Source organism: Podarcis melisellensis (genome assembly GCF_964234715.1).
Source record: "Podarcis melisellensis genome assembly, chromosome: 5".
NCBI lineage: Eukaryota > Metazoa > Chordata > Lepidosauria > Squamata > Lacertidae > Podarcis > Podarcis melisellensis.
Window position 1 is genome coordinate 37,777,932 of NC_138537.1, and position 12,482 is coordinate 37,790,413.

Here is a 12,482-nt window from a genome sequence, read left to right on the forward strand (position 1 = left end):
AATGCGAAGTTATGCCAGGGCATGTCAGCTACATTGGATAAGAGAAAAGCTAAAACAGAAGTATTCTTTCTATTTCTTAGACTTTAAAGTGGTTTAGTTAAAATGCAGCACATCATAAAAGAGACTAAGATGAATAGAAACTGATATACCCCATTGAATTAAATGGGACTTACTCCTAGGTAAATGTGCATTGATGATTACAGCCTCAAGCTCTGGGGGAATCCAGTGTAGTGCTATGAAAAGCAGTTCAGCTTGCCAGACAGAATGATCCCCTCGCTCCTCACCTTGCCTGCTGTTCTGGGGGTTCTCCCCAAAGCACCCCAGAGCCAAATTTGAGGGGCATGGCAGCTTATGGGGGGAGGAGAGGGAGTTAAGCCCTACTGCATTAGCCCAAGTCCTTGCATGGGCTTCTGCTAGCAGGACTCATTAGTTGAGCCTGGCTCTCTGTTTCAAGAAATTAAGAAAAGGAATCTATTTTTGTGCAGAACACATTCAAAGTATGAGCTCCTTCTCAGCCCTCACTATATCTGACCAAACGGGTCAGTTTTATCATACTACTATATGGTGCTAATCCAATCACTGTTCTGTTAGGAATGTCAAAATATGTCTAGTTGTTTCAAATTCGCATCTGGAAGTCAAACTCTTCCCACTGTGATCTCATATCCCCTCAATAACCAAATCCCAAGCCTTACAATATCACTAACTCCCTGCTGTTGCTAAGACCTGCGTGTGAAGTCTTTACCCAATTCCTTTGCCTCCTTGGTCCAGAGGCGGATTTAGGGGACCATAACCGGTTTGTCTGCACTGGGCACCACAGGGGACGCTGCAATCATGATGAATGGAAAGCAGGAGGAGGGACCAATTTTGGCACCGCACAGGACATCACTGAATTTTTAAAGCCTAAAGTCTACCATTGCTTGGTTTGTGTGTGTATGTAAAGAGAGAGAGAGGGGGGGGGCAAGGGCAAGGGAGAGAGTCAGATTTAGAATAAATAATTAGCAATATACCAAGATATTCTATTTAAATATCCAGTTTAAGAGCTGATTCTCATATTATTATTTTTTGCACAGGGTCACAAGTCTCAGTATAAAATAGACAGGTGTCCTGCTAAAGTTGAACTGAGAGTTAGGAGCGTGCCATTACAAAAGCCAGATATGGCAGGAAGGAAGGAATGAGGCAATCCTTCTGTGTTTTTGATAAATTTATACACAATTAGTCCCAGATGATGATCTGAAGGCATCTGATGCATGAGCCATGCTGCAGATAAGCAGATCTGAGTCTGATCAGTGCCTGGATGGGAGGTCCTGTGTATGCCACCTCTATTGAAGAAGGAAGACAGGATATAAAGAAACAATAAATAAATAATTCTCTTTATGTGTGTCCTTCACAGTGGATGAAAAAATCCCAAACTTCACACACTGGCAAAACTGCCATCAACTCAGCTGTCTGAGGGAAGAACTGTGTGGCAGAAGCTGCTCTGTGCTCCTGGCCTGGACACGAACCTCACAACTTCTAGTTCTGTATTCCTGACTTGTCTGAGGCTGCTGAACTCCTGAGGCCCAGTCCTGACACAAGGAAAGGATCCAGCCTTTCTTTCCCTGCATTTCCCAAGGGTCCTCTGCAATAAAAAAGTGAGTATCAAACTAACATTGCACATGGCAGTAGTGTAACTTGCTGTTTGGCCCACAGAGACGAACGATGCTAAGAAATCATAAGAGACTTTGCCTAAAAGGCCTTTCTTCAGACAATCATTTGGTTCCAAACAATCAGGATGCTAAATATGTGAGTTAAACCAAAGCTTTACGTCATTTGGACAAGGACTTACTTAGAAGAAACAGCAGCAGATACACAAGTTTTTTCATATGTCCACCCCATTGAAGTAAAGGATGAGGAGCATGTGGAAGAAGGATACTGAACCCTCACTCACACCTTACCTCTCTGCAGCCTGTTGTTGTGTGAGCACTTTTCACCATTCTTAGCTCACTTCCACTGTGAATGCCAAGAAGGGAAAAGCTCTTGGAGCAACTGACTAAGGGAAGGAAATGCAGTAGAAATGGTTCTTTCCTTCTCCTGTATACTCCTGTGTACAGCAGGATGGCCACCTGATACTTTATTTGTGAATGAGGGACCAACACATAAACAGTGGTCAATAGACACACATGGGAGATGCACTGGCAGTTCTTTGGTTGGCAAATACATTGGGAGATGCCAAATTCAGACCATTGGTTCATCTAACTCAGCACTGTCTATGGCGAAAAACAGCAGTGGCTCCCCAGAGTTTCAGATGGGACAGGGGTCCAGCGCTATCTGGAGATGTGAGGGAGATCTGAAGCAGGATTTTTGTCTATCCAAACTTTCCTACACACCTGAACACCCCCTGGAGAATGTTGTGTAGGGCGAAAAGTAACATGAGAGCAGCACTGGCAGTTTTGAAGACAAATGAAGACATTTGAATTGCAATGGGAGGTCGACCCTGAACTATCTTTCAAGGCTTGGAAAATAATTCACATAGAAATTTATATCATGTATCAAGTAGAGAAAAATAAGCTGAAGGAGTAAGTCTGCCAGTAGAAGGAGAGAGTTATGGTAGTGACCGTTTATTCACTTGCATCCCACTCCCTGCCTTCCTCAGATGAGCTTAGAGCAGCATTTTAGCCCCACAAGAAGCCTTGGCCACAGGTAGCCTGAGAAAGCAGAGGTACAAGCAGCCACCGTCCGTGTGGTGGGGCAATGCTGTCCTCCTGACACCTGCATCACTGCAGCTTAGTTGAACAGGGTTGAGGTGGAACAGGCAGGGCAGTGGGGAGGTCTGGCATGTGCAGCTTCACCAATGTAGCAAATCTGGCACACATGCTGGTGGTGCATCTGTGCAGCCTTGGGATGAGAGAGGCATATGATTCAGTTTGTATTTAAAGGTGAGCTTACCAAATTGGTACTTTTCGGGAACAATGCGCAAACTGAAACACAGCTATCCTTTGAAATTCACAAAACAAAAAAAATTCCTTCCAGTAGCACCTTAAAGACCAACTAAGTTAGTTCTTGGTATGAGCTTTCGTGTGCATGCACACTTCTTCAGATACGAAATTCACACTTATCCAAATTTTGCAATGGAGTTCTCCAGACAAATGATGTGTCTAGAAAGGGCATCTGCTAGGGTAGAGTATGCATAAAATATTAGTGAGAATGGCGTGCAAAAAATGCATTATATTAGGGGAAATTGCTTTGCAAAAAATGTGAATGTTATGTAAAATTGCACATAAAACGGAATATAGCAGGAGAAACATTCCCAAATATGTTAATGAATTTTCATAGACTTTAAAAAAAAAATTGCAAACAGATATAGAAATGTGGAGAACTGAACTTAGGATTTGAAAAATGAGAACCTGACTGTGAGAGAACCTGAAAATGACCCATTTGAACAGCACTAGTCTAGCCCCACCCTCACTGTCCCATACAGGTAGGCTGTGGCAATGCCAGCGTCATAAAGGCAGCTCTGCTCTACCACACCAGCTGCTACTAGCCAAGCAAAGATGCTTCACAGCTGTGTGGGGGTCCAAAGATTGCTTCCCCGCATCTAAAACAAACCCTAGGTACTGCACCGCACAATGCAGTTCATGTGGCTTTTGGGGGCTATAGCAGCTCCAGTTTCCGGTCAGCTTATAAAAACTTCCAAGCAGACTGCTAAGGGCTGATCCAGTCAAACACATGTCAGTGCCATGAACAGAACTTCTGCCAGCATCAGCCTATGGCATCAGCCTGAACAATAAACTCGGACTGTCTGGAAATTCAGCTGGGAATAATCATAGGCTGACGGAAAACATGGCGGTCGTGGTCCAAAACCACTATATTGCGAATAGGGCCCACCTTGGTGCTTTTGTGCATTCATATCCACTCCTTTGACATAAATTATGCTTTCAGGATAAAGGTTCCTGCTTTTCCTCCCTCTGTGGTTAATAACAGCTTCAGGAGGGGAGGCATCCATAGAAGAACTTATGCAAAGGAAAGGGTTAATTCCACTCCACTTTGATTCAATTCCCCATTTCAATTAGGCAAGGAAAACAACGACAACAACAACAACAGGAGATATCACTGCACACCCCAAATCAGAATACAGACTATTTAACTGTGGACCCATATGCAGCTTTTATCTGCATGGCTGGCATTGTCTGTTACCTAGAATGCGAATGGCATTCACCTGAAGGACTTGCAGTTGACATTGGACAGGTGAGAGGAATGTGCAAGGAGAAAGAAGGTGCTGGCATGTGAGGAGTAGTGAGCAGGGTAGGGTGAACCAGTTGGCAGTGGAGGTGCACAGTTAAAATGAGGCGCAGCTTAGACTTTGCTTAAGGCGTGTGTTTTGAGATGGGACGTGAGGGGGGAGAACAAGGAAGACAAGGGGGTGGAGGAATCTCTTACATGAATAGGGAACAGAAACAAATATCCAAGATTCAAAGGGGACCCTCCTTCATCTCCCCCCTCTTTCTCTGGCCTATATTAGCATTGTTCTGTTGGAAAACCCTCTGTTTGTGAAAACGCTCTCAGCCTTCAGGACAGAAGCCAAAATCAAAGCGCAGTCTTTTATTTGGAGTTTATCAGTGGCTATTGTCCTTATCAAACAAAGCCCTTTCATCAGGGCTTCTTTAACACACTTTATTTCTCTTTTATTTTGCTTTGAAATAAGCTGGGCAACAATTAATTTCAGAGAGAGAGAGAGAAAGAGAATTCAACAAGGATCTATTACTACTCTCGGCTTCTATTGCTGTAATGAAAATCTATTTCCTTTCCCTTTTGTGTCCCATATAATTTAATGCCCATTTTATTAATGGTCTGAAATAATTACGGAACCTTTTGTGATTCTCAAGTATGTTTCATTTAATTGTGCAATAAACGCCTAATCTCTTCCTCCATCTGAAGCTATTATGGCATTAAAATTAACAATTATGCAGCAGCGCGCCCGGGTCCATAGAAATCACTCCAGATAACTAGACATATATAAATCATTCATGAGAACAATTTCTGAAAAGAGACGAAGGGAGGGGAAAAAATTGTGTAGAGAATGACATTGGGAAGCCAAGGGCCTGCTCTGTAAGAAGATAGCAACACCTTACAAAAATCTTTTTCCGCTTTCATTTTTTTTGGTTATTATTATTTTACTGATTGTGTATTGTGGCACGTGCTTTCCTCTTGCCTCCCCGCCCCCCACCTTCTATTAGCCTGACAGATATTTTCAGAATTAATTAACCGTTAGCTCAGAGGATAAATTTTCATTATCAATTTTCTCCCCTTCTTCTCTTTCGTTCCTTTTATAGTTTGTCTTTCTCTTTCAGGCCAGCAATTACACTCTCTGCCTTTCTCTGGCAGGTCCTGTTTCTGTAGGAGGTAATCCAAATGAGGAAAGTGCTTCTTTCTTCCCCTCCTTCCTTTTAGACCCATTCACTTCCCTTCTTCTACCTTTTGTGGGATTTAATAACCGCGGCTGATAGGTGCGCCGTGGACAGAGAGGTTAAGTTTGTTGTCTCAGCACTTTGCTGACAGGAGACAGTGCAGAAATCCAGGAAACGTGCGGGCAGGCCTCTCCGGGCAGGAAAGTATTCCAGCAGCAAGTTCCCACAGCCAGGCTCCACATCATAGCTTGTGTTTTAGATTGTGTTTCTTTACTCCCAGTAAAACAAACTTTTATAAACTTCTGGGAACTTGGATCCATCGAGATCTCTAGATCTTCCTCAGCCTCGACATAACCTCCCCTCATTCAACCTCCCCTCAAATGTTACATCTCCTTGAAGTTTCCTATTCCTCCATTGTGACCGGTGTCAACTATAGTGTTTAGCAGGAAATAGTAGTAGAGATAATAATAATAATAATAATAATAATAATAATAATAATAATAATAATAATAATATTTATTAGAATTCTTAGTCACTTGTTACCTGAAGGTCTCCAAGCAACTGACAAAACATTTAATACATAAATATAAATACATTACACAATAACACAGAAAAAAATAACCCCCACAACAGACACACTAGTAACAAAATAGCATCCGCTTAGTCTGTCAAAAGCTTGGGGGGGGGGAATATGAGTCTTTACTATAATGACCATTATGAAGCAAATGGGTTCAAAACTATTTCTCAAGGCTCATCCACTCTTACCTTTTGCCCCACACTTTCTAGGCACAGGCCTGTGCTTTCCTGGTCTGTTTCTGAGAGCACCCCTCTCCCCAAGAAAACCCAATTTTTACTGCTGAATTGGAGCAAATTGCCATTTGCTCCGATTCAGTAGTAAACAGTGGTCTTTCACCGGGGCAACCCCTCCCCCCCTAAAAAAAAAGTGCGAGAGAGAGAGAGAGGGGGGGGGAGAGATTGTCAGACCTGGAAACCCCAGATCTTTGCCTAGAAAGCATGGGGCAAAAGATAAGTGTGGATAAGCTTTCACTTTGTGTATCTTACTCTACCTTTTAAAGCTATGTTCACCCACAGTTTAAAAGGAGGGGGAAGCTTGTATCCAATGCTCTTGATTTGATTTTGAGGGAAAGCCCCATGCCTAAGCAGAGTTGCAGGTTTGGATACAGCCCAATGTCCTTCTTTATTAACCTTCCTTTCTTGTAAAGAGCTGCGTTCACTGAAGAAGGATGTTCTATGTAGCTGTTTTGCATTCCGACACAAGTGAGACAGAAAGGAATCTGCTCCTCACCTTCTCCCCAGTTCTGCCTGCTTTGCATTCAGGCACAATGGGCCAGCTGTGAGCTGCAACCCTTGAGTTCAACCTCATCTTCAGTACCCCACAATGTATCTCAAGCTTCCACTGACCATCCCTGACCATCCCATGCATCCCTGGGATGAAACCAATAAGTTATGCCAAAAGGTATTAGGTGTAAGGGCTGTGCAATCACTTTGGATCAGATTCAGGTGTGAAATAAATCGCGGTAGTTCGTAGCCAGGTAAAATGAAGTGGAAGGCAACAGAAGCTCGGACAAGGCAGCTAGAACCAAAGTGCTTAATGAAGTTTCAGTTGTATTTTGGGTACTGATTTTCTGCCTTGCCTATGTCCAGGAAGGGATAAAGAAGGGTGACTGAGTGCTAGTCAGCACTGTAATTGACAAGTCTATCTATCAATGGAATAATGCCTTACATTGCCTGTATGATGCAAATATCCATATCAAATTTTGCAGAGATTTTAGAAGAGAAGAAGAGTTTGGATTTGATAATCCGCTTTATCACTACCCTAAGGAGTCTCAAAGCGGCTAACATTCTCCTTTCCCTTCCTCCCCCACAGCAAACACTCTGTGAGGTGAGTGAGGCTGAGAGACTTCAGAGAAGTGTGACTAGCCCAAGGTCACCCAGCAGCTGCATGTGGAGGAGCGGAGACGCAAACCCGGTTCACCAGATTACGAGTCTTAACCACTACGCCAAGCTGCCAAAGGGCACCTTTGTATTCCCTGTGAGGTTTTCTTTCTCTCTGTGTGTGTGTGTGTGCATCTATGTAAAGGTTTTTTTTAAAAAAAATTAAGGTATTTCCCCCCTTAATATAAAATTAAAAGTGCAGCCAACAAAAAAGAAAACATAATCAAAATTACAAAACAGAAGAGCAGTACATTTATTTTCCAAATAAATAGAGAGCAGATAATGTGGAAAAATAAAAGCAGCAAAGCACACAATGAAAGCTAAATTGTGTGATTTGGTGAGAGAAGAGAGTTTTCTATATCTGAATTTGACACATAAGAAATTAAATTCCACCCAAAGGCATAGAAATGTTCTGGCTCTTCCTTACCATTAGAAGCATGCAATTTGTGAGTTATTTTCTCTACAATAGCCAGAATCCACATGTTCTTACACCACAATGAAAGGGTGAAGCCCTGTACAAAGGTACCTCGGGTTACATATGCTTCAGGTTACATACGATTCAGGTTACAAACTCCGCTAACCCAGAAATAATACCTCAGGTTAAGAACTTTGCCTCAGGATGAGAACAGAAATTGTGCTTCGGCGGCGAGGCAGCAGCAGGAGACCCCATTAGCTAAAGTGGTGCTTCAGGTTAAGAACAGTTTCAGGTTACGAACGGACCTCCGGAACGAATTAAGTACTTAACCCGAGGTACCATTGTACTGTCTTCCATTTCTGGGCCGAAGGAGTTCCATGCAAATGCTTAGTTTCAAAAGCCAGGTGGCAGAACAGCAGGAACTTTTTTAAAATGTTACCTTTGGAACATAAACAGCCGCTGAACCTATTTGTCTGAAATGTCAGTATTTTAGCCGAAAGAAAGAATGCAATTCTCTGGAAGAAAAAGGTGAAATTTATAGATGTGTTGTGTTTCCCCCATTACAATCGGTTGGAAATGCAAAAAAAAAGTTTCATTTATGAAACAAAGCAGCTCTACAAAGTGGGAGTGGAATGAATACATGCCCCCCCAACCAACAAAATGTAGTGGTTTCTGAAAATAAAACAATGAATCTTAACTGATTTGGAGATGCCAGGAATTGAACCTGGGAACTTTTGCACTTGAAGTAGATGCTCTACCACTGACCTTTATTTTGATGTGTTAGTTGTCCATGGGAAAATGGGGCAACATTTAAAACGCTTCCTCTCCACTACCCCTGAAGTGATCAAGTCCTAGGAGGACCGTATCATGTATCTTTGCTAAACATGCCATCCGGTTCTAAGCTGCCTATATAGCTTGTCATAAGGCTTTCTGCCTATTGTTCATCCCAGCTCTCCCCTTATCAGGTCTGCTGCTGCAGATTTGGAGAAATAGTGCATTTGTCACAGCAGAGAGAGTGGCTGTACAGTCATAAACTCACAACGCCTGGCTCTCTGCCACTGTACACACAGCCCACTGGAATGCATGTGATGGCATCTGGCGGTATAGACTGATGGCAAGGGCACAACATTCGCTTTGGCACAATGCTGCAGTGACAGAGCGCTGGCAGGGCAGCAAAGGGTGGCACTTGCCAGGGATGGCAGCCTTCTCAGAAAGAAGGGCAGAAACACGGCTGCCCTTCCACAGAAACACAAGGAGGATTCTGACATGGGATTTCTGTTGTCACACGCTCACATTCACCGGCAGCTGGTGATAATTCTGCCCATCTCAGAGGGAAAACTACTGTTGCTAAGAGAAATGGTTTTCACTTTTCAGATCTGCATTCTGCAACCCTTTGGTTTGCTTGTTTCCCCGGGTTTGTGTCCCACCTTTCCTCCACCATAGAGCCCAAGGTGGCGTAGATGTCGCTCCCAGGTGCTCTTACAGGCACTGACCAGACCCAAACTTGCTGAGCTTCAGCCAAATTGTGGCCTCACATGCCCTTCAATCCATACCCTGGCCATGGTTTTCAATTATTATTAGCACTGAACACAGGGAAAGTGCAGGAAGTGAGGCATCTAAGAAATGAGATGCGATGGTGGATATGATTGCTTGAAATGTACTTCTGGACAGGGGAGATTTTCTTTGGGGTGAGGGTGTCATGTCAAGTTTTTCTCCCTCTCTCATATTACTAGAAAGCAGGGCCATCTGAGTGAAATATACTCGGAGTCGAGAGTGGATTTCATGCTCTTTATTCAGCTCATAGTGGGGAGGAGGAATGGAAGTTCCCCCAGAATGTCTGCTTTATATACATTATTTACACAATGGGCCCCACATGATTGGCTAATTCTGGGATTCTCCTGTAGGCCTATCAGGTTGCGGATTCACTTCCACCTGGAGCTGGATTGGGTGGCTCCTGCGGACCAATCATACTACTGCATTGTTCTAGGACTGCTGCATTCTGAATCCTATTGTTCTAGGACCAATCAGACTGCTGCATTTTGGATCCTATTCAACTCAGTACATAATACTGATGAAGCTGAATTGGGAGGTGGGAGACATCCAGAGGAGACAAAGGGAAGGACTCCTTCATACAGCACATAGTTAAACTATGAAATTTGCTCCCACCACACCATGGGTTGTACCCAACGCTCTGAAAGCAGCCACAGAACTTCCCGTTCCATGCTGTCCCCACCCACCTGCCATACTCCCAAATTTGACCCCCTGGAGCTGATTTTGCAGATGCCAGGGACACTGCAAAGGAGAGCAGAGGGAAGTTCCATTCTGCAGCCACAAGTCTTTTCTGCTAGTAGGACAGGGACATTGGAGACCAGTGGTCTGTTGTCAGTGGCTTGGGGGACTAGGCTAATCTGCTAAATGTCCCCCTGGCGCTTCCTTCCCAAATCCTGGGAAGCTTCTGCCCGGCTTAGGGAGGGAGGCGCAATGCTCACACATGCGACATTGAGATGTCAGCCCCCGCCAATCACCCTCGCAAGCTGGCACCTCTGGCCCCAACTGTTCCCCTATGAAAAAATTCACCGCATGCCACCAAGGGGACCAAGAGACAGGGATTCTTTAGCTGTTATGATTAGCAGGTCCAGAACAAGTGGCACAGTCCAAAGGATGGATATCCTAGGTATAGATTTGTTTTTGACATTTCAGGAAAAGTCCTCCCCCTTTATTTCAGTTTGGCAATATATATAAAATACTTTGTAGTGTGGCTCACACCAATAAGCACAGAGACTGTGAAAGGTGTCAGATAAGAAATTTCAATCTGTATATAAAGAGTTACAGAGGGATAACATGATAAAAATCTGACCAAAGACTTCAATTAGGCATCTTCAGTAATCCCAACCACATCAGAAATAAAAAATATCATCTAGGAGAAATATATAATTAGCAGAGACCAGGAGAGAAATAGCCTTCATCAAACACCACAATGAGCACAGTTCAAAAGCTGAATATTCAAATTAAAATCCCAAATTCGTTCAGTGACCTCCCTCTTTGCAGATCAATGGAAAGAGGGGCACACATCTCCTTTGATACATCTCTGCTATGTAAAGTGTCCTTTAACTAAACAGGGTCAAAAACCATAAATGATTACTGGAAATGATTTGACAACTGCACAGCTACATTCATTTTAAATAGGCATTAATTCATTTAATAGAGTTGGAAGGGGGAACTGTTCGGATCTCTGTAAAGTGGGACAGAGAAAGGAAGGAAGCAGATGGCATTTTACAGCTAACATTCACAGGAAAGTGGGAGTTCTTGGGGAGAGTCATTATTATCGCTGTCCTTACCCTGGCACCCCCAGGAATTACTTGGTATATGAAATTCCATGGCTGTTTGGTTGCTTCAGGTTTACCAATAAGACTAACCTCACTCAAAAAACACACCCAGTGAATCAATAGCTGTCACTGCCTACTGGGTTCAAGAGCATTAGGAGAGAATGTGTGTTTGTAGAGAGAGTGGGGGGAGGAGAAGAGAAATGATTTCTAATTTTGCACCTATTCATATACATTGGCACATGCACATTTTATGCATGTCCACTGTTGTGCTCTTTTGGGGGGATTGGGGTGAATGTTTTTCCTCTTTTTTGGCAATGCATTGGACACCTTAACCTAACTCAATCAGTTTCCAGTTTCTTACATGCAAAGATGCCTAGAGTGAAGAGGATGACCTTTTTCAGTCTGTGGACTGCAGTCGCTTCTGGAAAGCTGTATGAGGGCTTGCCAGTGGTGGGCAGGTCCAAAGGCAAAAATGTGCACAAACAGATACAAAACTGAGCAGAACTTTTCATCTGGATTTTGCCTTGGTACAGAAGGCTACTTTCTACCCAAACTTACACGCCCTCAAGTGCGCCAACTGCTAGGGGGCAGAGGTATCTTCAGCCCCCACAAAATATTCTGGTACAGGGCCAGACCCCCTTAATATTGAAGGGGCAGAGGAAGCCAATCATCAAGGTGAGTGCCACACAGTCCGGTGACTGGCTCCTCCTGAGCATAAAAGAGGAAGCTGTGCCACACTGAACTCTGTGCTTGACCACCTCCCGACAATGCGATGTCATGCACGCCAGCCCTCCCAATATTGGGCGCAAGATGGCTCCTCTGCACATGCTTCTATACCCTCTATTCAGGCAAGCAAGAGGCATTATCCAAGTTCAAGGGCACATTCCATGAAAAGAGGGTGCAAAGCAAAATTAGTGAGAGCTGTGGGGCCAAATTTTGCCCATGGAACCGAGGTTCTCATTCATGATCTAGAGCAGATATTTGCAGACCCAGGGCTCACTTTTAACCCAAACATGTGTTTGTGGACCCACTTCTATTATACACACACACACACACACACACACACACACACAGTGGTACCTTGGGTTAAGAACTTAATTCGTTCTGGAGGTCCGTTCTTAACCTGAAACTGTTCTTAACCTGAGGTACCAGTTTAGCTAATGGGTCCTCCTGCTGCCGCCGTGCCACCGCTGCACGATTTCTGTTCTCAGGTACTATTTCTGGATTAGCGGAGTCTGTAACCTGAAGCGTTGGTAACCCGAGGTACCACTGTATATGTATTGCTTATTTTATGTATATTTGCTCTGTGGTAATGCTCCTGCTGTGACCCACATTTGATCAGGACATGACCCACTAGTGAGTCCTGATTCACCTTTTGAACATCAGCAGCCTAGAGGGTTA

The 12,482-nt window shown here is 43.8% G+C and overlaps 1 long non-coding RNA gene across 1 annotated transcript in view; it reads right to left on the reverse strand.

The window, feature by feature from the left end:
* Positions 1-11,967, reverse strand: part of LOC309369668 — a 171,526-nt gene extending 159,559 nt beyond the window's left edge. Inside the window, exon 1 of the long non-coding RNA XR_014168242.1 lies at positions 11,919-11,967. This is a non-coding gene — a long non-coding RNA (uncharacterized lncRNA). The remainder of the gene's footprint in view (positions 1-11,918) is intronic.
* Positions 11,968-12,482: the final 515 nt, after the last annotated feature.